General features: G+C 48.8%; 1 long non-coding RNA gene across 1 annotated transcript; it reads left to right on the forward strand.

Moving 5' to 3' along the window:
- Positions 1–5580: 5580 nt before the first annotated feature.
- On the forward strand, positions 5581–26368 carry LOC148109121 (uncharacterized). Its single transcript, XR_015726444.1, has 3 exons — positions 5581–5659; positions 19405–19555; positions 26181–26368. It is a non-coding gene; the product is annotated as an uncharacterized LOC148109121 (long non-coding RNA).
- Positions 26369–27502: the final 1134 nt, after the last annotated feature.

Below are 27502 nucleotides of genomic sequence, written 5' to 3' on the forward strand. Positions count from 1 at the left end.
AAACCACACATAGTCGCTTGTGCTGGGCCAGAGCCCCCTGCAGACCACCCCTACAGACCCAGAGGGCACCTCTGCTCTGAAGCCTCCTGTGCCCCTCACTTCTAACCAGAGTGTATGTATGGGTCTGGTTCTGCCCTCAGAGCTAATGCTTTGAGATACTCACCGTCAGTAACAATGTAGCTCCAGGAAAGGGGAGAAGGCACTACTGAAACTGCAGTGCAGGAACCAGGTAGCTCATTCTCCAGTCTCTTGGCACGGGATCGCCTGTGAGAGGCCTCCTGTCTCCCGGAGCAGAAGAACCGAATATGGTGCGGGGTGGGCAGAGAAGGGAGCCCATTCAGTTTAACTTTAAGCCATACAGAGGGAGGAAAAAGCAAGCCAGGCAGTGCTAGGGAAAACAAAAAAGCTGAAACACCAAAAGTGCATAGATGGAGGCTGCCCTTGGAAGCAAAGACTCTCAGCAGACACCTCGGGGACCAGTCAGGCCCATGGCTGGAATGATAGCTGCGCTCACCATCGATTTCGGAGGCAGAGTGTCCACGGCTGCCTGCTTGGCCTGCGGACTTCACGAGGGCCAAGCCCCAGAACCCTGGCTAGGCCTGGGTAGACGTACACACACGGAGACTTCCTTCCTTCAGATACACGTGTGGTCCTTGGTGAACACAACACACACCTCATTCCTGGTGTAAAGCTTTGGAGAAGCCACGGGCACACGTCCTCATCGAGCAGGGCCAGCATATCCCAGATGAGCGGTGGTTGCCAATATTCCATTTATGAGCCTCTGTTCTCACCAGCTAATAGGGCTTAATGAACTCCTTTTTGTATTTTATTTCAACAAATCCATGTCATTAAAGCCCCAGTCTCCATGGAGCTTGGCCTTTTCACGGCTGTCCCCTGGGGTCCTGGGCTGGCAACACCACCGTGACCTCAGAGCTGTGGGCGATGCTCTGCAGTCCCTCCCAGCAGCGGCACGGTCCCCGTCCCCATCTCGCTCTGTCTGGCCCATGCTGTCGCCTTTGCTATGCATGCTATGAAGTGTGCCCAGCATCCCAGGAGCTCTGGGAAGGCTGCGGAGGAAGAGGGCCTACGGGAGCTGAACTCAGTGGCTGTTGTCTCCTGGGCCTCACTACTCGTTCTTCCAGCCACCTCCCCGGTGACCTCTGCCCTCGGTGCAGCCTTCTCTCTGCCCCCACAGACAGGCCAGCACCCACCATGGATGGGCTCTGGGTGGGGCATGCCGGCAGCAACACAGAGTCTATCCCAGACTGCAGGCCGAGTATCTCACCGAGGAGCACAAGAAAAGCTGGGTCTGTGGGCAAACCCAGCCTCCAAAAACCACGGACCATCCTTCCAGAGCCTCCTTCTTACTGCAGCTGCCCTTGGAATGGCTGTGGGGTGGACGACAGCGGTCCAGTGTGGTCCTCCGCATGGGGCACCAGGTGGTCCAGACGCCCGGGGGAGCAGTAACTTAGCAGCCACGATGCACAGTGAGCAGCCCCGGGCCTCTCTGTCAGTTCGGCATGAGAAAGAGGCAGCCCCGAGCAGGGGCGGCTGGCCCACTGAGCATATTGCTCATTGTGCTTATTGTGAATTCCAGCGTCTTACACTCTCCCTGCATAAACTCTGATTTATGAGGGCCAGGAGGCAGACGGACAGCTTGTGATTAGACGTACTGCTCTCTTGTGGAGATTTACTTCAGATCAACAGAAAATGGTTTCTGAAGCTCCTGCGGTCATTAGTCTCAATTACGCAGCCGTCGGAACAGGTAGGACATCTGCCCGCTGAAGGTGCCCAGCGCCGGCTGGGGCAGCCCCTCCCCCTCCCCTGGCAGGCTGGAGCAGGTGGAATGTTCCTGAGCTGCCACGCACCCCCAAGGAGCATGCCCCCTGAGGAGCAGTGCAGGAATCCAAGCGCCTCTCTACTGGCCACTTGCCCCCCGCTTTGTCCATCTGTGTGTGGCAAGCCTCCCGTGCCATCCCCTGCAATGCGTCTAGGTTGTGCTTTCTGCTACAGGGGCTTTGCTTGTGTCTTTTGGTCTTATCCACATCCACAACACTAGCCCACCCACATATCAAGGTGACGTCACAGACCCCAACAACGCTGCCCTGGAACTGCTTGAAGTGCTGGGTTTGGGATCCAGGTTACCATGATGAACAACATGCCGTATTTTTGTAAATTTTGATCAAGATCAGATTTTAAAAAATAAAATTGGTAGACAAGCTTGGAACATGAAGCCCTGTCCTCCTGTATGTTCAGGGAAGACTCTTTGGATCAAACCGTTCAGCCATGTATCAGGTGTGACCCAGTGAGGTCAGGGGGGCGGTCAGGTGTGCACACACACATCAGCGCTTCAGAGAGAAGGCTGTGTGTGGACGGAGGCTCTGGGGGGAAATGTGGAGCCCAGGCCAACCCTAGAAACCCTTGCTAGTTTCCAGCAAGTTCACAAACCTCTCTGCGCTTGAGCGTTCTCAGTTGCAAACGGGGATAGTGACTTGGAAGTTCTGCTGTGAGGACTGAATGAACTAACGTAGGCCACGTGCTCACAGCACCACAGGAACTTCGGGAACACTGGGGATACTTGAAGCTATTGATACTCATTGCCCAGAAGGTTTGATTTTTAATTGTTCCATTAGATCCAAAATTCTGAATTAACAAAATGAAAAGAACTGGTTGGTCTGGTGCACTGAGGTGGGGGAAGGCTGGACGTGGCGCAGGGGCGTGAGGAGGGAGAGTCTGAGGTCCAGAGGGAGCAGGACAGCAGGCAGGAGAAGCGAGGTCTGGGGGAACCCACAGCCCAGAGGGGCTGCACGGAGCCCAGGGACCTGGGTGGAGACCAGAGGTAATAGGGGAGATGCCATGTGCGTGGAGGCACCCGACAGCCATGGCCAGTGCCCCTCTGCTGCCCTCCCTGGATGTCGCGTCAGCACTGCCCATCCTGGGGGCTCGGTGTCCATGCACGAGTTGGTGGGCTGTGGGACTGCAGATGGGCAGCAGATTCTGACAGGTTTTTTTTTTTTTTAATATTAAAGTCCCTGAGATGCTCTCTAAATTCTTGTTTACCTGCAAGCACAAGTTCCTAACTATATTTATTGCTTCCGTCAGAATAAACTTTACAACACCTTTTGGTGTTCTGGAATCACCGAGTTTAATGACTGGAAAGAAGGAAGAACAGATTTTCAGCCATCGCCCTTGCCTGGGGACCCATGAGTGCCTTCCATCCTATCGTGCTTTAGGAGACGCTCTGCCTGGTCTCTAACCACATAAGCTCCCTTTCATGGGGGTTGATTCAGGATCTTGCTGGGGTTTTGAGTCTAAAATCGTGGTGAAATCCGGGGATGAATAAATTGTGGTCATGAGGCCCCACTGGACTGAACAGAGACCAGGGGAAAATCACATTTCTCCAGGAAAATAGGAGGTTCAGAAAGTGGGGACCCAGCAGAACTCAGACACTCTTCCAGGGGAAGAGCAGGTTTGTGGTCCCTCTTCTTACTCTTACTGCCAGGACTCTGGCCATGGGATCTTTCAGGAAACCCCATCCTGCCCCTCTCCCTTCCCCCACCCCCCGGGCATTCACCACCTTCCATGGATCACCGTCCGACTCGTCCTCCAGGAAAGGCCACAGACAAGTTCCCTGAGGCTACCTGGTGCCCAGATGAAATGGTCAGTGACATGAGGACAAATGGCACAAGCGTTGGGGTCAGAGAGATGGGACCTTGAACCCCAGCTCTGCCACGTCACAGCGGGATGGCCACAGGCAAGCCACCCAGCTCAGGTGCTTTGACTGTGACGCACGGAGGTTACTGCCTGCTCTGAGGGGTTGCTAGAGAATTAGAACACTTTGTCATATTGACTTATTTAAGATGTGTGCACCTCTGCTTTCTCTGGGCATGAGGTACTTTACAAATGAAATCCCCTCTGGTATCTGCCAGCCCTCCAGGCCGCAGGGACTGTGTCCCTGGCCTCCATGTGTACTGTCTGCCCATGTCGAGTTCCCTCCCTGAAGCCTCTCTTCAGCTCACCAGCTACTTCTCCGAGAATATCTCAGTGGGTTCCGTGGTCGAGGCAGGCTCCAACTTGCCTAAACTCAGAGCAACAGGGCCCTTGAGACTGTCACTGGGATAGGTGAAATCTCTGGAACATCCCTCACTTAATTCTCTTTGGATGGGTGCAAGCTGAACCCAGGCTTCCTATGCCACGAGACTCCAGGTTCCCTTGTCCAGCCTTTTGCCCTTTGCCTGGCCGCAGGCCAGATGTCAGAGACGAGCAAGAGGCTTTAGCACCATGTCCGGTGAGGAGTCGGCCGTCCAAGGACTCATCACACTGAAAGCAGAGGGCGATTTCAGAGTGAGCCTGGGGTGCCAGCAGAACATAGGGAGGAGGGACCGCCCTGGCTTGGGGAGCGGTGGAGGCCCAGGAAGGAGGTGGCATCGCGCCCCATCTCCAGGAGCCATGAAGGTTGGTCAGGGCAGGCAACAGCTGAGCGGCTTTCCAGGATTGAGGATTCGGCTCCTACCAAACACCTCATGGTGGGACACCAGTATTTTCTTTTTTGATCCACTTCTTAATCACATCATCTTTGCAGAAAACTTTTCTTTAAATTCTGACTCCTTTGAAAGCACACTAGGAAGGTTGTATCACTTGGCCTTATTTTCAGTGAATTACGGAAGGAAAGCCCCTAATCCTTGGAGGAGCACGCATTGCCAGGCCCTGTACTAAGCCGATGCTCAGATGTGGGTTAAAGTTCTAGAAAGCAGCTTTCATAAGTATTTCTGGCTCTGCTTTGTTTAATTAGTAATCTTTGACTGTAGAGAGAGCAAAACCTGTCTACCCGCATTGTTATGGTGCACAAAGAAGGGGAGAATGCACATGTTTTATGTTTTCGTTTGCCGCTCCCGTTTGCCTTCTCGGTCCCTCTGTAAACCCCTGCCATCTGCAGCCATTCTCTGTGCTCTAATAGCCAAGATACCATCTAGTCTTCTCTAAAGGCTGCTTCGAGCAGGTTTCCTGTAATGAAGATGCTGGTGGTACAGATAAAACTGTTTCCATTCCAAAAAATGGGAAGGGGAAAAACCCCGCTTAGTGCTTGTTTGTGCATAATAGTGCCATTTTCTTAAGGACCTGTTTTAGACAGTGTTATGGGCTAATAAAGAACCAGTCTGCCCACAGCTCTCTGGGTAACTACAGAGCAGTGGGGATGGCGCAGGTGGGGCGTCATGGATGCCCGGGTGGCTGAGAGTGAGGATTTCCCATTTGAGATCCAAGTCTGCAGCTCCCACAAGTCAATCTAAAAATAGACCAAGCACATGTTCTTGCTGGGTAGATTCAGATAAAATTGAGCTCCTACATACCCAGGATTTGTGGGATTTGTTGCTAATATTAGTGATTTACATTTCTGTTATACCTCTGCAGGCTTAATCTGATCACTCCAAAATGCTCACAACTGGTTGGTCTTTCAAGGACAACTTGATTAGGTAAAAATTAGACCTTTATTTATTGAAGCCTTTGGACTTTGGGCACCAATCTGCTTTACTCATCCTTTGCAGTTCCTTCAGACGTTCCTGAAAACACGTCCGCTGAGGCCGTCAGCTCCACCCAGATTTTACTGACGTGGGCTTTGGTGCCTGAACAGGACCAGAACGGGCTCATACTGGGCTACAAGGTATGTGTCAGAGGTGACCGTCCTGTGCTTAGACTGTGCAGGTGCTCCTGCGTGTCACTCCCCTAGACTAAGGAGCACAGGGCGTCTTCCAGACCTGCAGCACCGCCTGTGTTGTGATGTTCACATCTGTTTTCTCCTCTAAACTTCCTTGCCATCTGGGGACAAGGCACGACTACAACCTCCTAACATAGGCCCAAACAAGACATGGGTAGGAGCCGGCTACTTAAGCTCGAGCCTCTGCTTCCTGGCTTGTACAACGGGAGTCATCATGGTGGCTGGCTCTGATGCTGGTCTGAGAGGGAAGGGGATTTGATTTTGTGAGCTGCGGTGTGCTCCTAGTGTGTGCTGAGTGGGTGTTCTTAGCTACCTGCATGCTGGTGCGCACGCCAGCATCCTGGGCCATCCAGGGCAATGGTGACAACAGGAGGGACGAGCACCTTTCTGCCTCTTGGGGGGCCCTTGCTGGGTTTAGTCTTACCTGCACTTATCCACCTGTGCTTTTGTTTACATCACTTCCCCTGAACAGTGGGATGGATTTTCCTGGATGTGGCCCATAGGGCCCCACACCTGTCTGTTACTCCCTGTACAGCCTTCCAGCATCAGAACTCCAGGCTTTCCTTGGTTTTTATCCCCAGCCTCTGGTTTTCCCCCTCCTGTTCTCGTGGGCATTCAGTTGCTCCCTCAGGCCCTGCTGGACGTGGGGATCTCACTGGGCAGGTGTAGTGACCACAACTCCACAGCACATACCTGGGTCCTGGAGAAGAGAGCTTGCCCTGCTGTTTTCAAACTCCTCCCTGAGGACCACCATCTCTTATGGCCTTCTGGGTCCTGGACTAAGGGACCAGTTCAGGAAGGATGAGCTGTGAGTGAGGACTTAGCAAACCAGCAGGAGCAGGCAGGGCCGTGGACGGGAGTTTCCCAGGGTGCTGTGTCTGTGCATGGGCAGCAGCACAGAGCCCAGGGGGACTGTAGCCCAGGGTGCAGGGAATTCCAGCAACTCTCTCGAGGCAGGAGCCCAATTTCCCAAGGATCTGGGAAACCGAGGGGGCGCTGGCTCCTTCTGTAGGAAGCACAGTGTCGGTGTTTATGACCAAGTCTTCGTTCTAGCGGATGTGGTTGGTGTGCCTGCTGCTGTGTGCCTCAGCTCTTGGAAATCACGGCTCAGGGGCAGCTCCCCCTGCCATGGGCTGGGTCCTAACTCAGCTCCTTTTCTGCTCTGGAGCACATCTTCCCCACTAAATACCAGCATATGGAAACTAGATCCATAAGCCTTAAACACCGCTGCTGTGGGGGAGAAGCCGCAGTTGCTGGTCCTTGCCTTGTGGTTGAGAGGCCCCCTCCTGGCACCCTGCATCCCCATGACCATGCACGCTTGTGTGTGGATGCTCCAGATTCTGTTCCGGGCCAACGACCTGGACCCCCGAGTCCCGCAGTCCCATCGTGCGAGGGAACCACACGCAGTCGGCGCTGCTGGCCGGTCTCCAGAATTTCATGCTATGCGAGCTCCAGGTGCTGACGTTTGTCCGCATTGGCAACGGAGTCCCCAGCTCTCCCCTCATCCTAGAGCGGACCGAGGATGACAGTACGGTAGCGGTGTGCTTGAACAGCCCAAACAACCGGGACAGTTGTCATTTTTAACTTAATTTTCGAACCACTTTTGTACCCCTTTTTTCAGTTGAGGAAAACAAAACAGAATTGTTTTTCAGTCACTGGGCATTTATATGGCCAATTTCAGCCTGGAGTGAATTTCTACAGCCTAATGACGAACTTCTGCAAATTTCTGTCATAACTCTATGAGAGGCAGCGCAGTAAAGGCTGGGTGGGCGGGGGCCATAAAACGCCCCGCTGGCAGTGTCAGCACAGATCGGGTTAAGAGCCCCACTCCTAGCCTGGGTGCCTTGATTTCCGTGGTGCCACCCACTCCCATCGTCCACATGCCCGGAGGTCCCTAGAAGCTCCCACACAGAGTGCGGTGGGTTCCACGGGCTCCCACACTGCCCTGCACCTGTGTTTCTGGGCCAGAATCACAAGCACCTCTTGATGGCTCTGCTTCTTTGGACGTCTAAATCATCAGCAAATATGTTTTTCCAGTTTGTCAGACATTTAAAGGTTATCTCCTTTTACATTTTTATTCTTACACTGACTATAGCAAATAGTTGGGGAGGGGTGTATATCCTGGGGGAGATACTGCTCCCCCCACACACACACGTTCGGGATCAGAAGCTTCTCACAGAAGTAGGACAACTGTAGATTTCCTGGTACATGTCGGCTGAAGTCATTCAATTAGCCCCCATGGTGCTCGGCTGCCGAGCTGGAAGGCATCTCTGTGTTCTGCTGGGAGACAGCACCAGCGCTGGGCTTCAGTCAAGGAGAGGAAGGAGCTCTGCACACCATCCTTTCCTGGGTGCAGAGCCTCGGGGGGCTAGGGTCTGACGGGGGCAGTTGGATCAAGGTTGTTTGCAAAACTATGGGAAGCCATGGCGTCCCGGTTACACAAACGAAAAGAAAAAGGAGCCTCCAACCTTGGCCAGTCACAACTTCCTCTTCCTAAAGTAGAGTCTGTAAGTCACAGAATACTTTTCCTTCTTCTCCCGCAGTGTGATTGGAGGCATGTTTTCCTCTCCCTCATTTCAGCGCGAACCAAATGATCAGCTTTGGGGATGGCGCGGGGGATGGATACCCCATGAGGCTGCCATCAAAATTTGCATGTTTGTGCAGTTGGTCCTGGTGTGGGAGCCCATAGCCTCCTTACATTTAGGTTACCAAGTGCAAGGGTCACAGATGTATTCAAACACGGGTTTAAACTTTTAAATACCGTTCTCAGCTTAGTAACAAGAGGCAGAATTCAGTGGCCCCGGAATGACTGTAATACACATCCTCCTGTCTCTGTATGCATTGCTCCGTGCCCATTGCCTCTTATCTGGGAGTCAGGTAAGCTCCAACCACAAGTTCTGGTGCTGGCCGCACACTCACTCACCGGGCTGTTTACGTGAATATATTTACGATGGCTGTGAGCTGGAGGCAAAGGGGCCACATCACACGGGATTATTTTGTGCATTCGTGTGCCAACTCTTAATTTTCTAAGATGGTGCACATGAGAAAAGTCACTCCTTGTAAATACGTGACTTTGTCAGTGGGGAGGGACTTTAGGCCATCTGATTTATCTAACACTTGCTGGCAGGTGTCAACTCCCGAAAGGATTCAGCCCAGACGGGCAGAATCTTGACCTCAGGCTTGACGTGCTTGCAGCCTTGCACCCCTTGCACTCATGGGCTCCCAGCACAGTGTGTGAGCACCGCTTCTGGAAGTTGGAAAAGCAGATGAGCTGGATTCTAAATGAGGTGTTTTCTTACCATCATTAGGGGGTCACACGGAGCCAGCTAGATTCCAGAAGTCATTCGTGGCCTTGGAGTGTCTGGTCCATGCACAGAGTCACCTGTGGTAGAGAATGCTCGGCCAGCCCACAGAGTCCTGTGTAACAGTGTAACCACATCATGTCTCCACGTAACACTGTAGAGGCACCTGCCTCATGGGTTTCCTCTCCTCCCTCCAGCCCCGGGCCTGCCAGTGAGGCTCATGTTGCCAGAAGTGACACTCAGTCCGTGTGGATGGTGTGGCAGCCGCCAGAGGAGCCCAACGGCATCGTTCTGGGTAAGGAAGCGGCCGTGATTAAAGAGATCGTAGCTCAGAGGGAAATCGCAATTGCATTGATTTCCTCTGTTCTTGTTACATGTCAAAGAGGTTGAACAACAACAACAAAATCCTGCCTGCCACAGCCCTGCATTTTTAGCGCTGGGAAATGTGGGATCCCCTACTGTCCTGGGAGCTGTGTTCTGAGGTTTCTTTGCAGATTGAAATTTACATTTTGTTAGCCCAGAATTTCTTCCATTTGTTCGTAGTTCCCAACAAAACCATCTGTAATTGGCCCTTCCTTCAGCTCTGAAATAACCAGGCTGTTTCCATGGGCGTCTGGGAAGCAGCAGCCTCGTTTTTCATGGGAGCCAGAGACCCGGACTTTGCTCCCAAGTTCCAGGAAACATCCTCAGCTGCAGGGCCTTCACCTCATCCTTCTAAGAAGTTTCCAGCGTTAATTGTGTGCCTTGGGTCCCTAGGAAATGGTTTACTTTTAATGTTTCATTCAGGGGGGCAACTCTGATAGCATTGATGAAAAGACTTATTTTTTCTTAGTTCCCCAAAGGAGGCAAGTTTTATTTAAAAAAAGAAATCATCAGTTCCCTTATTTAGTCACCTCTTCACCATGACAAATTCAGGGCTTCCCCTATGCGTGGTGTGGCCTGCTTGGTGGGCAGTAAGGAGTGAAGAAGATGCACCTGTCCTCAGGATGTGTGTGGCTCACAGCACCACTGGGGAGAGGCACAAGGATGATGCAATGTGATAGGTGACTAATAACAGTTCATGAGATGATCCACAAGCGGGTCCCCCAGGCCAAGGGGCTCTCAGGAGACGGAAGGTGGCTTTAGAGCTGGATCTTGTCGATGAGTGGCCTCTGGCGTCCTGGAGGAAGGGAAGAGGGACGTCCACTCAGCCAGAGGGAATGCCTTCTTCCTGTGAGAGTGTAGACAGATCCCTGCCTGTGGATGTGGGCAGGGCCAGGCCTGGGTTGCCTGGGGATGGCCGGCTCTGCCATGCAGGGAGTGCCCAGGGGCCCAGACCTGTGAAATCAGGCATCTAACGGCCAGGGCCCCAGGCTCGATCTACTCTCCAGACCCAGGCCAGCCTCTGATAGGCTATGTCCCTAATCCAGACTCGCAGCAGACCCCCAGATATGTTAGCTCGTGTACTGGGTGGTTTACAGGAAGATTATAAACCTGAGCTTACAGACAGGTGGTGAAATTCACCACTTACACCTGCTTCTGATATTAGGATTCTAAGATTCGGTTTGAAAAAGGGTTTTACTTCATTAGAAAACATTTTTAAATAATCTGTGCTGAGGGCAGTAGGGAGTCCCCCAAGGGCTTTGAGCAGCAAAGTGATGGAATCAGGTTTGCCTTCTAGGTAACAACTAGAGAGGCAAATAGTTTTGAGTTCTTGAGTCACGAACATGGGGAGGACAGAGCCTGAGGCATCCTGATGTTGTCTGCTGCCAGGCTGGGCTCTCCTCAGTCTGACCCTTCCTCGTGCGATTTCTGGAGTTGCTGGGTGGGGTATTTTGCTGAGTACAGTATTTCTGAAATGGGTGACCTTCGGAACCGCAGGTTCTTGCTATTTTAAAATCACAAAGAGCCGCCGAGGAAGCTGCTGGTGAAATGTGTATTTCAGATCCTGTCGGATGAGACGGGATCCCAGACACCTGTCAGGCCCCACACCTTGTGCTCCAGACCTGGGGCGGGAGATGGTCTGCAGAGTGCATGGATGGGCCAGAAGTCTCCTGGAGCCCCTCAGCACCACGCTCCGTCTGCTGCCTCTTCTGGACAGAGCAGGGCTAAACATCTGATGACCCAGTGGGTGTCCCCAGCTTGCTGTGAGACAGAAAACCTTTCTGGAGCACAGAATGTGAATTCTGTCCTGTCACAGTACCTGGAGTCTCCAAGAAGCAGAATCTCCCCATCCTGCTGAGGAGGGAGGCCCCATCCCCACCCCACCCTGGGCCTGGCAGCTCCGGCTCCCACTGCTCCTGCTGCTCCCGCCACAGCCTCTGCCCTCTGCCCTCTGCTCCAGTACTGCGGCTGGTGCTAATTCTGTGCCCACCTCTGCACTCCCTGTAGCCATCCTGGGCCAATAGGAGTCATTCTGACAGGAGGACCTCCCGGGTGAGGGATGGGAGGCCAGTGAGCATTTCACATGTGTGTCTCTCTTACTGTAGACAGACATGCATTCTGATTTCATAGCCATGGCTTTGAACTACTCATCCTGGGTCCTCCTCGCAAACATGGGGAGGTTGTGGCCTGAGCCAGGGCCAGCCCACTGTGCTTGCTGGTCCTTTGCCCCTTCTGTGCCTCTAAAGTCTACATTTGATGTGACTCCGCGGCCGTCCCTGCCTGGTTGTGCCCACTGTCATCACACGAGTCTCACTGTCCAAAGATAAAATCTCATCACGTACTTTGAAGGGCATCTGTAACGTTTGTGCATCTGTTTGAGAAAGCACTGTGAAAGGAGAATTCAGACCATGATGGGGTAGCATTTACATTATTCAGATTGGGAGTCCTAGAAAGTCCTGATACGACCCAGGTGAGATGGGTAAGTGGGCAAACACATGCTCATATGCTCCCGGAGAATGATATGGTCATGTCTGGGCGAGGTGACCTCATCTGTCCTCTCCATCCCGGAGGCCCTTCCCGTCGGGTCTTAAACCCTGGAGTTCTCACACCTGTACCCAAGGAGACATACACGGGACACTCTTGCAGTGTCATGTTCAATAACAGGGAAAAACAGAGCCAGACACCCAAGTGTCCATCAGTCAGGCAACAGATATGTGTATCCTGGGCTCTTCACGCAACAGAAAACATGATAGCAGTTACAGGAATGACCAAGATCTACACGAGCCAACGTGAGGAAGTCTCACAAGCATGTGTTCAGGGGGAAAACAAGTTGCAGGAGAATCCACAGAGCGTGAGAATGTTCCTGTACATTTAAACCTCCAGGAGTGTTACTATAGTCATTTACATGTACAGTCAACGTGTGAACTCATGGACAGGACTACACCCGGAGTTGAGACAGGGCGTGGCCTCTGAGGAAGAGGAGCTAGTGGGGCCACCAGACAACCTCAACTTTTTCTGTCTCTTCTCTTACATGAAAACAAAAACAGTCCAATTTGGCAAAATCTCAAGATTTGTTCAGTTTGCTACAATCAATATTTGGGTGTTTCATCTATATCATTCCCAGTATTTCCTGTATGTTTGAAAGATTTATAATAAAAAAGGACGATCATAAGATAAAAACAACACGTTCACTATAGACTTTTTAAAAAACAGAAAATTCAAACAAGTAACAGGCAGAAAATGAGAATCACCCACAATTCCACTGCCCCAAAATAATGTTACGATTTTTTTCTTCTGTTCATTTTACTACTATTTTAATTACAAAATAGTTCCTACTTAGAAAGGATTCTCTTCGTTCTAGCACATGCATGTTTAGCAGCGGTGGCCTGCCCATGTCCCTGCCACTCCGTCTAGCATGGACAGCCCGCCAGGCCCCCCGAGGGATTTTGTGTTTATATCTCCTTCAGTTTTCTGCATGATTTTCGTAGAGGTAAACTTAAGCCTAAAAAGCTAATACTAGTGCTGCATATTTTTAGATTTCATGCAAACTCCTGTCCTGTGTTTTTCTGTGACTTTGCTCCTCTCTTCCCACGTCACGAATCTTTCCTACATACACACCTTGGCTGTCTGGCTCTGCACACACCTGACGGGATGCTCGCAGCGCCTCCAGCATCCTGGTGCTTGCCTCCTGGCGCGCAGGTGGAAGGGTTCCCCGGGGCACACACCCGGGAACAGCCTTGGTGGGCCACAGTGTTGGAGCCTTTTCAACTCTGCACAATGACGCCTGACCACTTTCCTGAGCAGTAATACCCATTTGTACTCCCACCAGCAGGTGTAAGGACCCCCATGGTTCTGCAGGTCGTTGCCAACACTCGATAGGCTCGGGATCGAAACTTCTTCCCTCCAGAAACTTTGGGTCAGTCAGCTCTCCTGACAGCAGTCCCCATCTCACTCCACCTTCACCAACATCAACATTAATGGGCTTTTTGTTTGTTTGTTTTTTGTTTGTTTTTATCTGGGCCAGTTTGATACATTAAATAGAACATATGAAGAGAACATTTTCAAAGTTTACTGGCCATAAGTTGTTATTTTTGGGGGGGGGGGGAATTTCCAGTTTATATTCTGTAGTAGTTTGTTTCTTAAACAGCAGGAATCTATTTTCTGTCAAGTCCAGAGGCTGGAGGTGTGAGATCCAGGCATGGCTGGGCTGGTGTCTCCAGCAGCCTCTCTCATTGGCCCCCCTCCCATGTCTTCCCTCACCTGGTCATCCCGCTGTGTGTGCCTGTGTCCTGATCTCCTTTTGTAAGGGTGCCAGTCCCCCCTGGATCAGGGCCCACCCTAGTGACCTCATTTCACCTTAATCCCCTCTGTAAAGACCCTCTCCCCAAATACAGTCACATTGGAGATGCTCAGGGCAAGGACTGTAACCTGTGAATTTGGGGGATGCCATTCAGCCCGTAACACGTCCTTTGGCCATTTTTCTCTTGGGGAGTCACCACTTCCTTATGGGCTCTCACATACCTTACTCGTTGGCAGCATCAGAGTACCAAGTGGCTGAGAGACCTGAGTCCACTGTTGGGCTCTGAATCTGGGTTGGAGGCCTGACTCTGCTCTGTTAATGCCGTGACACAGGGTCCGGGCAACTTAGCCCAGTAAACACCACCCAACATGATCATTAACTCATTAACAATATTCAATGTCACGGATGTTGCAAAAGTTCCCCTTTTAATTTTGGTCACAGAGACTTTCATGTGGACTTGAAACCTGTGTGCCTTCCCATCGTGTGCCATTTCCATGGTGGATGGAGCAGGTGCTGTCACCTGCACGCAGGCCCCGTAGGCTGGGGTCAGTGGGCCCCCGGTCCCTCTCAGGGCCATTGTGGCTCCTTCCACTCCTCACTCTGAGTGGTGTCCCCTCTTGCCACCCTGCACTTGTAGCCGCGTCATTCCCTGGGCACTGAGTCCACTTGGGGCACAGTGGCAGGACTGGGGCATGTGGGAGGGTCGACGGGCTCAGCCTCTTCAGGCTGTGGAGGGCGAGACCCAGTGAGAGGAAAGGCCAAACAACACCGATCTCAAGATCTGAGTCAGCCAGCTGTTCTCAGGAAGTTTCCCCAACCTCACATCGAGGTGGTGTGATTCACTCTCCCCTGCACCCCCAGCAAGCCAAGATCTGCACAATGCACTCAAGAATCCCGGGCTGTCTGATCTGCTCTCCCCTGGGTTTGAAGCACCATGCTCCAGACAGGCCAAAGGCAATGTGGGCAACCCTGCAGACTCAGTAGCCCAGCCTGATGAATTTAAGCACGTTTCTGAGCCTTTCTGTGCCTCGGTTTCCCTATCCCTCGAATGGGAATAACATTCCTACTCCCTCCCTGTGTTGACTGAGTTGTGCCTGAGGACCTTAGGACAATGCCCAGCACGTGGTAAGCACTCAGCAAATGTTCACTGGAACACATGGCTGTTTAGTATTTCACCATGTCTCCCGCACCAGAGAATTTCTTCTTGTCGCCCAAGACGTCACCCTGTGCCAGCATCTAGCTGGCACTCCCCAGCAGAAGTTTCACACGGACATGACAGGGAGAAGAACCGGGAAAGGCAGGTTGGAGCCAGGTTATAAGAGCTCCTAAGGGACATTCAAAAGTTTAGATTTTGATCCATAGTCCCAGGGCAGTGGGGGGGCCACTAAAAATCACAAAAATCCAGGTAAGGAGAGGGCAGTATATAAATACTTTAAGCATTCCAACCATGGTAAGACAGACAAAAAGTACAATAGTGCTATGTCTACCTGTAATGCAGAAAAACACCACATTTGAACATCTTGTTGTAATGGTCCAGTTGAAAAGGTAACAAATGTTGTCAGGGTAATCTGTGACCTGAATATTATTACAGCTAGCACCCCAAATTGCAGATGCTGTAGGAGGGTTGAGAAAACAGCTTCCAAAAGGTTCAGATCAGTGTTCGTAGGAAATAAATGGAAACATCTCTTTGCAAGACTGGCTTCCCACACACTAATGTTTCTTATCTCGCTCGAAGCGTAATTATGTAACTAGTCTTTTCCGTCAAAACACTCTTCTCCCTCAAAACTATCTCCTGTTATTCTCTAGAAATGCAAGAACGGGTACTCAGCTGCTTGCTTTTGCCATTTAGGCACAGGAAAGGGCTCTCTTCTATTGTCCGTTGAGGCTAGGGCTTTGTAAGCACATTTGAGGTGCCCGTCTGTATGCTCACCAGGCCAGAGTGGGGACTGGGGTATATCACCCTGAGTTTAGGGCGGATAAGAGGAAGGTACGAACATACCCACAGGCTGAGGGGCTTTCTCCCAGTGGTTCATGTGGGAGCTGGAGCAGAGGCAGGGATAATAAGCTGGGTTTCCTGCAGGTGCACATGGTGATGCTGTCCTTGCTGTCCCATGCATTGCCCCAGAGCCAGCGCCGTGGCTGTAGGAAGTGGGCCTCGTCGTCTCTGTGTTTCAGTGGGAGAGGAGTCTGGGGAAATCCAGCTGCGAACACCCTGCTTCTGGCTCAGTGCTGGTGGCACCTGGAAGAGCAGGTCCATGTAGTGGAATGGTACAGCCATCAAAACTCATGTTTCTGAAGGAAAAGAATGATGCTTGGGAGATGTAGTGAGAAGACACGGATGAAAAGCCTGCACTTGGAGTAAAATCAGTTTTGTTTCAAGTTCATATGTGTAGAGAAATGATGCCCAGAAGCAGCCCTGAAGATAGTAACTGTGACCTCTGGATGGTGGCAGATGCCGTGTGTGTGGTCGGGGCCCGGCACTCCCTGCCAAGGCCCATCCCGCAGTGTCTGGGGTGCTGGCAGTGCCCTGTGCCCAAGGGTGCTCTCTGCCCTGGGGCCGGGCTTCTAGGGGAGTTGCCGACTAGCAGCCCCCCGCCCATGACTCCTGGGGGTTGGGGGGATGCCGCCGCAGCCCCTGCCACCCCCCCCCCACCCAGTGGGCAGATCCTTGGGGGCCCAGCAGAGCAACTGCTTCAACAGGCCTTCTGTCAGCTTCCTCTGTTTCCTGGGCTCACCTCCTGAGAAAACTCTTCACTCTGGGCTGTCTTGGAGCTCCCTGGGCCCCTCAGGAGTCAGGCAGCAACATCCACAGTACAGAGAGCATCTTGTGTGGGCAGAGCCCCGGCGTCTCTAGCACCTGCCCCTGCGTAGCCGGCTCCTTCCTCTTCTGCTGGCCAGCACGGCCAACGGTGACCCACCACAGCCCATGAGATGTGACATGCAGCGGATCCTGGGCCGCCTCCCTTCCTGGTGCACTCTCTACCCCTCCTTGGTGCTCTGGGCTCCAGTGGCCGAGGGCTCTGGCATTGGGCTGGGCAGGGCTGCTCCTCACAGGTTCTCATGCCCGTCATAGACCTAGCCACAGCTCTGGCTCCAGGCCCTGCTGTGGGGGACTTGGACCCACCGCCCTGACCTTATTCCTGGTGCAGGTACCCCAAGGCTCTTCCAGACAACCCCGGTTTTCTTGTCTGCTTTACGAAACAATTCATCCTCTCCAGAGGAACCCTGGCCCTGGAGTTTCTGCCTCTCTGCTGTGCTGGTGTTGACCCCCTGGCACTGGGATGTGCCTCCCCTTGTTCCCACATGCCTCGCAGTCTCTCCCAGTCCCTCAAAATCCCCTTCCTGGAGAGTGACCCGTCTCTTTTCCGTTTGTCTCTCTTTTATTCAAATCATCAGAATGTTACCATTTTAGAGCAGGAAGGAGCTGTGTGAAGCAGGAGGGCCTCCTGGGCAGGACGGGGCTCCCACACTGAAGGCCCAGTTCTGTCCTCTGTTCACTGTGTCCCTTTCTGGCCCTCGGGGGTAAAATGGACATGCGTCCTGTGCCTGAAATGCAGAGGCGCTAATAAGAGGGGGCTTGTTGTTTTCTTGATTCATAGCGTAGGGGTGAGAACTTCTCCCTCTTCCCTTCTGGGTTCTACAGCTGGTCCAAGAATTAAGTTGACATAAGACTGATGAACAGGGAGATTGTTAGGAGAAGGAAGGGAAGAATGAAGGGGGGGCTAAGCTGAAGGGGGGATGAACCATTAGAGACTATGGACTCTGGGAAACAAACTGAGGGTTTAGGAGGGGAGGGGTGGGGGGATCTGCTGGCCTGGTGATGAGTATTAAGGACGGCACGTGTTGCATGGAGCACTGGGTGTTATACACAAACAATGAATCATGGAACACAGCATCAAAAACTAATAATGTACTGTATGGTGACTAACGTAACATAATAAAAAAAATTTTAAGAAGACTGATGAACAGGAAAAAACCATTTAATTTTGTATGTACAGGAGCCCCCAAAACACAAGGCTCAAAAGTAACCAAAGCAGACTGTTTTTAATGCTTTTCATGAATAGAAAGAGTCAATTGGTGAAGCGTTGACAAGATGAGGAGTTTGGGCTTGGGGTGGTAACCTAGTGAAGTAACAAGGTTATATAGCCACCTCGGCCCTAACCTGCCCATGGCTGGTGAGGAGGCTGCCTCTCTTCCTCCTGGTGCCGAGAGGGAAGGTCCGAGTGTCCTCTGGCACTGGCCGTTTCTTAAGTAACTTTAATCCAAAATAATGTGTGAAAATGGCATATTTGAGAGTGGCCTATGCTACTCTGCTTCACTGGCTGGAAATGAGAAGCTGAGAGTCACTTTGGCGTTGGGGTTGGGGTTGAAGCCTGGCTTAGGACTTGCTGACAGTTGAGGTGTTGAGTACGGAGGAAGGGCCTATAGGTTGTTTTGTTTTTTAAGATTTTGTTTATTTGAGAGAGAGAGCAGGGGCAGGGGGAGGCCTAGAGGAAGAGGGAGATGCAGACTCCCTGCTGGGCAGGGAGCCTGAGGTGGGGCTGGATCCCAGGACTCTGAGATCATGACCTGAGCCAAAGGCAGACATTTGACCAACTGAGCTACCCAGGGGCCCCTGATTTTTGGATTTTGAACCACGCTGTATCCGTGAAAGAAATCTTACTTGATCGTACTTCTTCCTGTATTGTTGAATTTGGCTTGCTGATATTTTGTTGAGGATTTTTGTATCTATGTTTATCACATATACTGGTCTGCATTTTTTAAAAGATTTTTATTTATTTATTTATTTGACAGAGAGAGAGACAGCCAGCGAGAGAGGGAACACAAGCAGAGGGAGTGGGAGAGGAAGAAGCAGACTCCCAGCAGAAGAGCCTGACGTGGGGCTCCATCCCAGAACGCTGGGATCACGCCCTGAGCCGAAGGCAGATGCTTAATGACTGAGCCACCCAGGCGCCCCTGGTCTGTAATTTTCTGTTCTTGTGGCGTCTTGGCAGCTTTTGTTAAGGGCAATGCTGGCCTCCTAAAATGATTTGGGAAGCGTTCCTTCCTCTTTTTTTTTTTCTTTTTTTCTTTTTTTTTTTTTTTGTGGAAAAGTTTGAGAAGGATTGGTATTCATTTTCCTTTGAACATTTGGTAGAATTTACAGTGAAGCTATTTGGTCCTGGACTTCTGATTATTGAGGGGCTTTCGATTAATCATTTAATTTCTCCATTGCTAACTGGTCTAGTCAGAATTTCTGTCAGTTCGTGATTCAGTCTTGGAAGGTTGCATGTTTCTGGGAATTTATCCTGTTCTTCTAGGTCGTCCAGTGTGTTGGGGAGTAGTTGTCCATAGTAGTCCCTTGTGAGCCTCTGTATATCTACGGAATCCATGGGAACATCTCTTCCATTGCCGCTTAGGAGTTCTCATTCCTTTTTTCACCCTGAGTCCAGCTGAAAATTTGTCAGCTTTGTTCTTTTTGAAGAACCGGGTCTTTGGTTGATCTTTCTATTGTCTTTTTAAAAATCTTTCCATTGTCTCTTTAGTCTGTAGTTCATCTGTTTCTGTTCTGATATGTTACTTCCTTCTACTAACTTTGGCCTTCCTTTGTTCTTTTTTCTGTTTCCTTGAGGTGTAAATTTAGGTTGCTTATCCAAGACATTTCTTGTTTCTTGAGTTAGGCCTGTATCACTCTAAACTTCCCTCTTAGAAATACCTTTTTAAAAGATTTTGTTTATTTATTTCAGAGTGAGAGCACTCACAAGCAGGGAGAGGAGCAGAGAGAGGAACATACTCCTTCCTGAGTGTGGAACTGACACAGGGCTGGATCCCAGGACCCTGAGATCATGACCTGAGCTGAAACCAAGAATCCAACGCCCATCTGACTGAAGCACCCAGGTACCCAACTTATAAACATTTCTAATAGAATCGGTTACTATTCTTTTCTTTTTGGATGGGTGTGGTCTTAATTCTTTTTGAATGAGACAAATTTAATAGCTGGGTCTGTGGTCTTGATTTTGGATATCAACTACAAGGAGTATCCAACAAAAAGTAGACAACAAATAGTTATTACTGGATTGATGTAGAATTTAATTTTATAACTTGAAATCAATCTGATTTCCCTTATATTATCTCTTGATTTTCATGCTCCCTACACTTTCTTGCTTATCTAGGAGTAATGTAAAACAATATAACATAATTGAAGGGAGAAAACTTGATTGGACATTATGCAAAGAATAAACCAAAGGCCATTTACCTAAGTTGTGGTGCGATGTCAAGAAGGGAAATATGAAGATGTTATGAAAATTATTTGTAATTTCCCATCTCAGAAGTAAATTCAACAATTCTCATTATTCTTGGACATTTTCAAATGTATCCAAACTTGTGGCGAACAAAAGAAAGCAAATACAAAACTCGTGAGTTGCAATATTTAGAAATGGTGGTTGGATTTGACTGTGAGGCACACAGCCTTCTAACAGGCTATACATGCTGTGGGGTCACACTTTGGTCAGCCACCCGCAGATTCAAAACTCATACACTTTATTAGCATTAACAAGGGGTGAAAAATGGTGTGAAATGGCTGATCAGTAATAATTGTTCTGTGAATATGAATTTTAGTTTGGATAAAAGACACGATATGATTTACTGCAACTTTAGATGTCTCGTTTCTATTATGCTCTCTTGCAAAATTTTCAAAAAGGAAAGGCTGTTGTCCAATTTCAGGTGGTCTGGGGCCCATTCCAGTTTGTCTAACAATGCTTGAAAATACATATTTGCAATCATGGAGAAAAACAGTTGGGGAGAAATGACTGGGTCCTGAGAGTGAGCTTTGAGAGAACACTTCCCAAAACACTTTCGCTACTTTGAAAAAATTGAAATATAAGAATAGGTGTATTCCTTTTTACATCAGTGGGGTCTGTGACTAATTCCATAGAGATAGATATTGGCCGTTTAATATTGGGTTAAAAGAGATCAGGAGGAATCCCCATTTTTCATTCTTTTTTTTTTAAATGATTTATTTGTATGTTTTAGAGAGAGAGAGACAGCGTGAGTTGGAGGAGCAGAGGGAGGGGGAGAATCTCAAGCAGACTCCATGTTGAATGCAGAGCCCAATGCGGGGCTCCCCTAGGAACCCCCATTTTTCTTAAAGGGGGTTAGCAGACATGGCTTAAGACAGGGCTTCTCAACCTTGGCTCTGTTGACATTTGGGGCAAGGGAACTCTTGTGGGAGCTGCAGGGAGCCTGGTAGCGTGTGGAGCAGCATCCCTGGCCTCTACCCACCAAATGCCAGTAGCACCCGCCCCACAGTTGGGAACCTTCAATGTACCCAGACATTGCCGAGTGTTCCCTGGGGGCCAAAGCACTCCCTGCTTGGGGACCACTGGAAGCCAATAGAATGTGTCCAGAGAACTGGGAAGATACACTCTCTGGGTATAATATTCTATTATGTACCCCTTAATGGAGTAAAAATAATCTCAGACTGAAGAGACATTGACGGGATGTGAATACAGGGAGAGCGAGAACGCCAATGGAAGCCTCATCACCGTGTAAACGCCTGGAGGCCAGGATTCAAGGCGAGTAGAGAGGAGCCCTACATTAATTTATTTTCATTCATTAAAATGATTGATAATCATTCATTCCATTCATGGGTTTCTCACATTCTCCAGAGGGTGGCTAAGGAGAGAGCAAGATGGAGAGTTTAGACGAGGTTGATTAAACTGTTATTGAGCCACTACCACCCATGCCTGGCAACATGTACGTAATTTTGTCCCACATTGACTCTGGGTTTGAGAATCCCAGGCACAGATGTGAGTCTCAGTACTCAGTCTGAAGAAGTGGATTATTTCAGGATGTTCATAAATCAAAGTGCAGTATAGCCTGAGATAGCCTGAACAGCACTGGCCTATAGGATTCCATGATGTAAACGATCTCTGTCTGCCCTGTCCAATATGGTAGCACCAGCTCGGAGTGGCTCTTGAGCCCTTGAAATGCGGCCACCTTTCTTGTGTCACATGTGGAAATGTGAACATTTGGGGGATAGTGAATTAAAAATACATTGTTTAGTGTGCCTGGGTGGCTCGGTTGGTTAAAAGACCATCTCTTGATCTCAGCTCAGGTCTTGATGGTTGTGTGTTCAATCTCTGCCTTGCACTCCACACTGGGCAGGAGCTTCCTTAAAAAACAAAACCAGACCCAAAACATCATTTACATTTACTTCACCATTTTCATTGCACTTGTTTCCAGTGTGCTTATTAGAAAACATGAAACCATGTCTGTGTCTTGCATTAGTTTTTATCAGAGAGCCCTGATCTAGAAGGTGGAGAATTCTGCACTGTCAGGACACCTTGAACTCAACCCTGCTCTGGGTTAGTGTCTGGGCCAGGCAGGACCTGCAGGCAGAGCTGGGGATCCACCTAAGTTCGGATCCTTCTTCCGTCTCAGCTCAAAGCTCAGTGAGGATTCTAGACTTGGTTTCCAATCGGCATTTCAGATCTCTCTCGGTTTGGACCATGTGCCCTTGATTTTGTGTGTTCATTCCTTAGCACTAGAAAGGACATTTAGTTAGGACCCATTAGGTATTTCCACTTTAAGGATGAAAGGATTTCAGGAAACAATAGCATTTAAATCACAGATGATCCTGCCATTCAACTGTCCAGGTGATCTCCCTCTGGGAAGCCACCATGAAGTAGTTTGAAGAGGTAAACCAATGTCCTGTCTGCCTAGCCTTTCTGGAGAAGGGCTTTGTGGAAAATTTAAAAATAAATAAATAAATAAATAAATAAATAAATAAATAAATAAATAAATAAAAACACAAATAAATAAATAAATAAATAAATTTCTGGTTCCTGGCACAGGACTCCTAAAATCCTTGCAGTTTCCTGAGGGATAGGAGAGCCTTTTGTTAGTCATAAAATCTCCAACAGACCTCTCCAGAGTTTAGGCTAAAGAGCTGACATAGGGCGGGGCCCAGAAATGGCATCACAGTGGGGCTGGTCACCAGAAGGACCAAACTGGGAGTCAAGGACTGGAAATTTCAGCCCCAGCCACTGGCCAACTGTGAGGGGAGGGGGCTGAAGATTGGGTTATAAAAAGTCTTGAACAAGAGGTTGGTGAACACATTAATATTCTGGAAAAGTGATTTTCCCCCAGAGAAGGAGTGGAAGCTCTCCACCACTCCCCACCCCGTTTAGACCTTCCTTGCTACACACATCTCTTCCATTGGGCGTTTCCTGAGTTGTATTCTTTATAATAAACTGGTCGATGTAAGTAAAGTGCTTTCCTGACTTCTGAGTCGATCTTTTTTCCCCCTTCATTCATATAACTTTTATTACAGAGTATTTATAATTGTTTTTTCCTATTTTAAAATTTAAATTCAATTAGGCAGCATATACTACATCGTTAGTTTCAGACGTAGTGTTCAATAATATATCATTTGCGTATACCCCCCAGTGCTCATCGCATCACGCGCCCCCCTTAATGCCCATCACCCAATTACCTCATCCCCCCACCCACCTCACCTCCAGCAACCCTCAGTTTGTTTCATATACTTAAATGTCTCTCATGGTTTTTCTCCCTCTCTGATGACCTTCAGTTCAGTTTTCCCTCCCTTCCCCTATGATCCTCTGCACTGTTTCTTAGAGTCTACCTATGAGTGAAACCATATACTTGTCTTTCTCTGACTGCTGTGTTTCACTCAGTATAATACACTCCAGTTCCGTCCAGGTTGATGTAAGTGGTAAGAATTCATCCTTTCGAATGGCTGAGTCATATTCCTTTGTATACATGGAGCCCATCTTCTTTATCCATCCACTTGTGGATGTGAGTCATTCTAGTGAAAATATCAACCCTAAGGAGGGGGTCTGAGGGAGTACCTGACCTTGTGGTTGGGCAGAAGTGTGGGTAGCTTGAACACCCCATTTGTGACTGGCCTCTGCAGTGGGGACAGACTTGTGGGACTGAGCCCTGAAATCCGTGGAGTATGAATTGAATTGTTAGAGAACTTGGCAAGTTGGTTGTGGTTGGTGTCAGGAAATAGAGCACATGGGTGTACTTGAAACATAAACACATCTCCTCCCTCCACTGCACCAATTGACTGCATAAAGCCCCCCCATGGGGGTCCTCTGTGCTCTGTGGTCTCTTGGAAGAATGGAGTCAGGTTCGACTGGCAGTAGGGGAAGTTGGTTTCCAAGATCAAAGATGTGGAGCCTAGCTGAGAGCTATTCCCTAGGTGAAGCCATGGATGCCGAAACGACCCCACTGCCCCCTTCCTCACTAAGGACTCAGAGATTGTGATATCACAGTTGGTTCCCCACGAAAGGTGGGAATTATCTGACTTTGGGCATTTTATGGGCCTGTGCCCCTCAGTCCCAAGTGCAGAGTAGAATGACCTGGTAGGTCTCTGATAAAGACTGACGGTTGAGTCCTGCTCTGGACACAAGTGAGCCACCTGACAGAGTCCATTATCAGGACAGCTTGGTTTCTTGTGAGACATCTATTCTTTGGAGGAGCGATCGCCTCATACACTCTTTCTTTCCCGTTGCTTCCCCACCTCCTTTGGGCTCTTGACTGGTGCCCTTGTGGAAGGTCTCCCTGCCATGCCAAACCTCAGGTGGAATCTATTCCCTATGGAAAGCACCTGCCTCGACTCTTGATTTCCCTCGCAAGACATGTAGCACAGTCTCGTCCTTTTTCTTGGCTTTGTGGGGGGAAAATGATACTACTAATGTGTGTCTTAACCTTTTGATATGGAAAATGATGTGGCTACCCCAGAGTGCAAAAAAAAAAAAAAAAAAAAAAAAGCAAAGGCTTCAAAAATCATACTGCCCCTTATGTCTGGTCTTGCTTATTTCCCTCCTTACAACATTTGTACTGATTCACTGCTTAATGATCGTGAGACAAGGTCTCTCTTATAGGCATCATTAATTGAGTCCTGAGTTCGATGTTCAGGATAGATTTCTGTGGGAAGGTTTATTGACTGTGGAAAGAGCAGAGAGAAGCCACTGAAATGCAAAAGGAATATGTGGACTTCTTCTGTGCCCAGGCTCTGCATTCTGACCAGTGGCTGAATTTGTTTTTTCTCTCCAATGGGTATGACCTCAGAGGTAGACACACCCAATGACAACCTCATGATTTCTGCTACCCTGAGGAGTGTCCAAAGTGGGCATTCGGTTCAGATAGAATCCGAAAGAGGTGCTGAGAGGTTCAGCTACACAACTGGCATCATGGACTCCCCTTGGTTGCCCTCTGGCCACCCTACTGGGAAGTAGATCTGGGGAACATGCAAAGAATAGATGTGGGCATTTGCAAAGAATCTGTTCACTAACTCAAGAAGTTCCAACTGCCTGCAAAACTTGGATTCTGGATTGTGGATTTGAGAAATAGAAAGCCCTCGTTTATTTATTGGCACTGGGCCTAGGGCTGCTTTTTTCATGGACCCCAAGTTCTACCTAGTGGGGATCATCCTGGGTGTGGATATGTGAAACCTTTCATTTTCTAACGTCAGCATTGTGTCCTGGATGAATTCCTAACCTTGTGACCAGGTTTACCAAAGTAGTACTTTACCAAAGTAAAAGGGTTGTTTTATGCCATTATTTTCTGGGGCTTGATCTCACTAATCTGAGATCATGACCTGAGCCAAAATTCAGAGTCCAAGGATTCGCCAGGTTCCCTGACTACATACAGTTTTTTGTTTTTGTTTTTGTTTTTGTTTTGTTTTGTTTTTTTTTACCATGTATTGTAGTTGCTTGGTTAAGTCCATGGCACTTGGTTTTGTTCTAAAAGGTTTCCTTCTTTATGTATATTTGGAACTGGTTCCTTCCATTTCCATTGCTACTTTTCATGAACAGATCAAAATCCTGTGTCTATTGAGTGCCCATCCATGAGCCAGAACACACACTGAACCCTGCATTTTGGGGAGTATTTAAAGTACTTCATTTAGAAAAGTACTAGTTGTATGTATTGCCCTCAACCCGTTCACTATTACAGAAATGCAGTGGTGAAAATACAGTGATATTTCCCCCCTCATTATTCAGGGAAGAGTCTGCTTTACATACACATACTGGCCAAGAGATTCACAAAGGTTGAGAGGTAACTAAGTACGTCCTCTCAGCTATACACAGAGAAAAATCAGGTAGTATGCATAGACGGTGAGAGAATGACATAATTTCTTTAGTATATGCTTAGAGAAATATGATTTGAAGAATGGAATTTCTGTGAACACTGCTCTTCATTTCACCTGGGACCCATTTTAAAGTATATTCTAGAAATGTCTGGTGACTCTGGAGGATAGAATGGGTGGGGATGGTGTTTTAAATCAAGAGTGGGACCTCTATTTATTCTCAATCTGTTTTTCTTTTCCCTCTTCACCCTGAAGTTTGGCTAGTGACTCTATTGGGGGGGGTGGCAGGTCATCCCCCCTCATGTCTTTTATTTTCAAAAAAAAAAAAGAGTGAGAAAGTGTGAGACTGGGGTTCAACTTTCAAAACAAAGCGTTTACTCTCCCATGCCCCCCTTGTCTGTGAAGACAGGCCCCTGTCGACACCAGAAGTTGGCCGCTGTGCAGCTGCATTGACTCTGAAAGGTCTATGATGACACCGTTGCCATGGTGACTTGAGCCTCACCTCTGCTGTCCTTTCCAGCTGGGACTCTTTGAGCTGACCTATTCCTAGGGATTGGTGTTTGCTCTGCTGCTCCAACTCAGAATGGGAAATTGCTGTGGTTCTTGCTGTGGTTCCTGCTGTGACGGTATGTTCCTAATGATCTTCTGAATGCTGTTTGCTATGACTCAGTTCACTCTTTCTCAAACTATTTTTCTCATCGTTGAAAATTTCCTCTCTCCCAATTTCATCTACATATGTTTTATAGTTTTGTTTTATCCCTTGATTTCTACTGTTGGTGGTTCTACTGAGCTAGCAGCCTTGGTTTTTTTCCTCCATGGAGAACAATGGACTACTTCCTATGATATCCTGCACCCCTCACTTGTCACCCCTAGGTTCTCAAGGGGGGAAAATACGGCAGTGTCTATGTTCGTTTAAGTTTTTTTAAGCATCCTAAATTCTATATTCACATTATGCATTTCTGAAATTTAGAGTGAACCCAGAAAGGTTGATACGGAGGACATTTATCATTATTTTCTCAGTGTCTTACAATGTCTGCCCTGTACCGTTCATCCCCAAAGGGGTATGGATTTCAGGATTTGGGGGACATGTGGGTTCATTCCTATCAATAGTTGCCCCAAAGAGATCCTCAGAATATGAGAGTCTACATTTCAATTTATGACCCCCAAACACACATTTCCATTTCTAAGAACTTTGGGTGTTATCCAAAATGACATTTTCTAGAGATTTCAATGGTATGCTACCACCCGTCCCATTCAGCACCCCAGACGTAAGTATGGTGACAATAGCATGACCTTTTTTTCTCGGTGCCGCAATGAATAGCCGGCCTTTAATGTATGGTGAAAGATGGGTAACTGGTTAATGGATTGAGTTAATGAGTGATCGATAACCAAGTACAAAGATTATTAGTGATGCACAAAGAAAAATAGGTGATGTAGACACAAGAGCAGAGACACACACATTATATATATAAGTATATATGTATATAGAGATGATTGCATACGTTTGCACATAGGATTGTAGCTTGAAAACAGAACGTGTCTACATTAAAGTGGTTTTGATGTAATGTGTTTCTTAGTTCTCCTGAACTTTCATCCAGATCTCTTCCCAAAAGCTGAGCTATGTTTTTTTTTCTATGAGTTGACAAGGGTCTCAGGAACTCCTAGTTTGTTTGGAGGCACTTCTATTTGTGCAAGGAATAAATAATGCAAGATGGCATTGTTTCACA

This window comes from Ursus americanus, chromosome 13 (assembly GCF_024610735.1).
Source record: "Ursus americanus isolate L20-20 chromosome 13, mUrsAme1.1.p, whole genome shotgun sequence".
In the NCBI taxonomy this organism is placed as follows: domain Eukaryota; kingdom Metazoa; phylum Chordata; class Mammalia; order Carnivora; family Ursidae; genus Ursus; species Ursus americanus.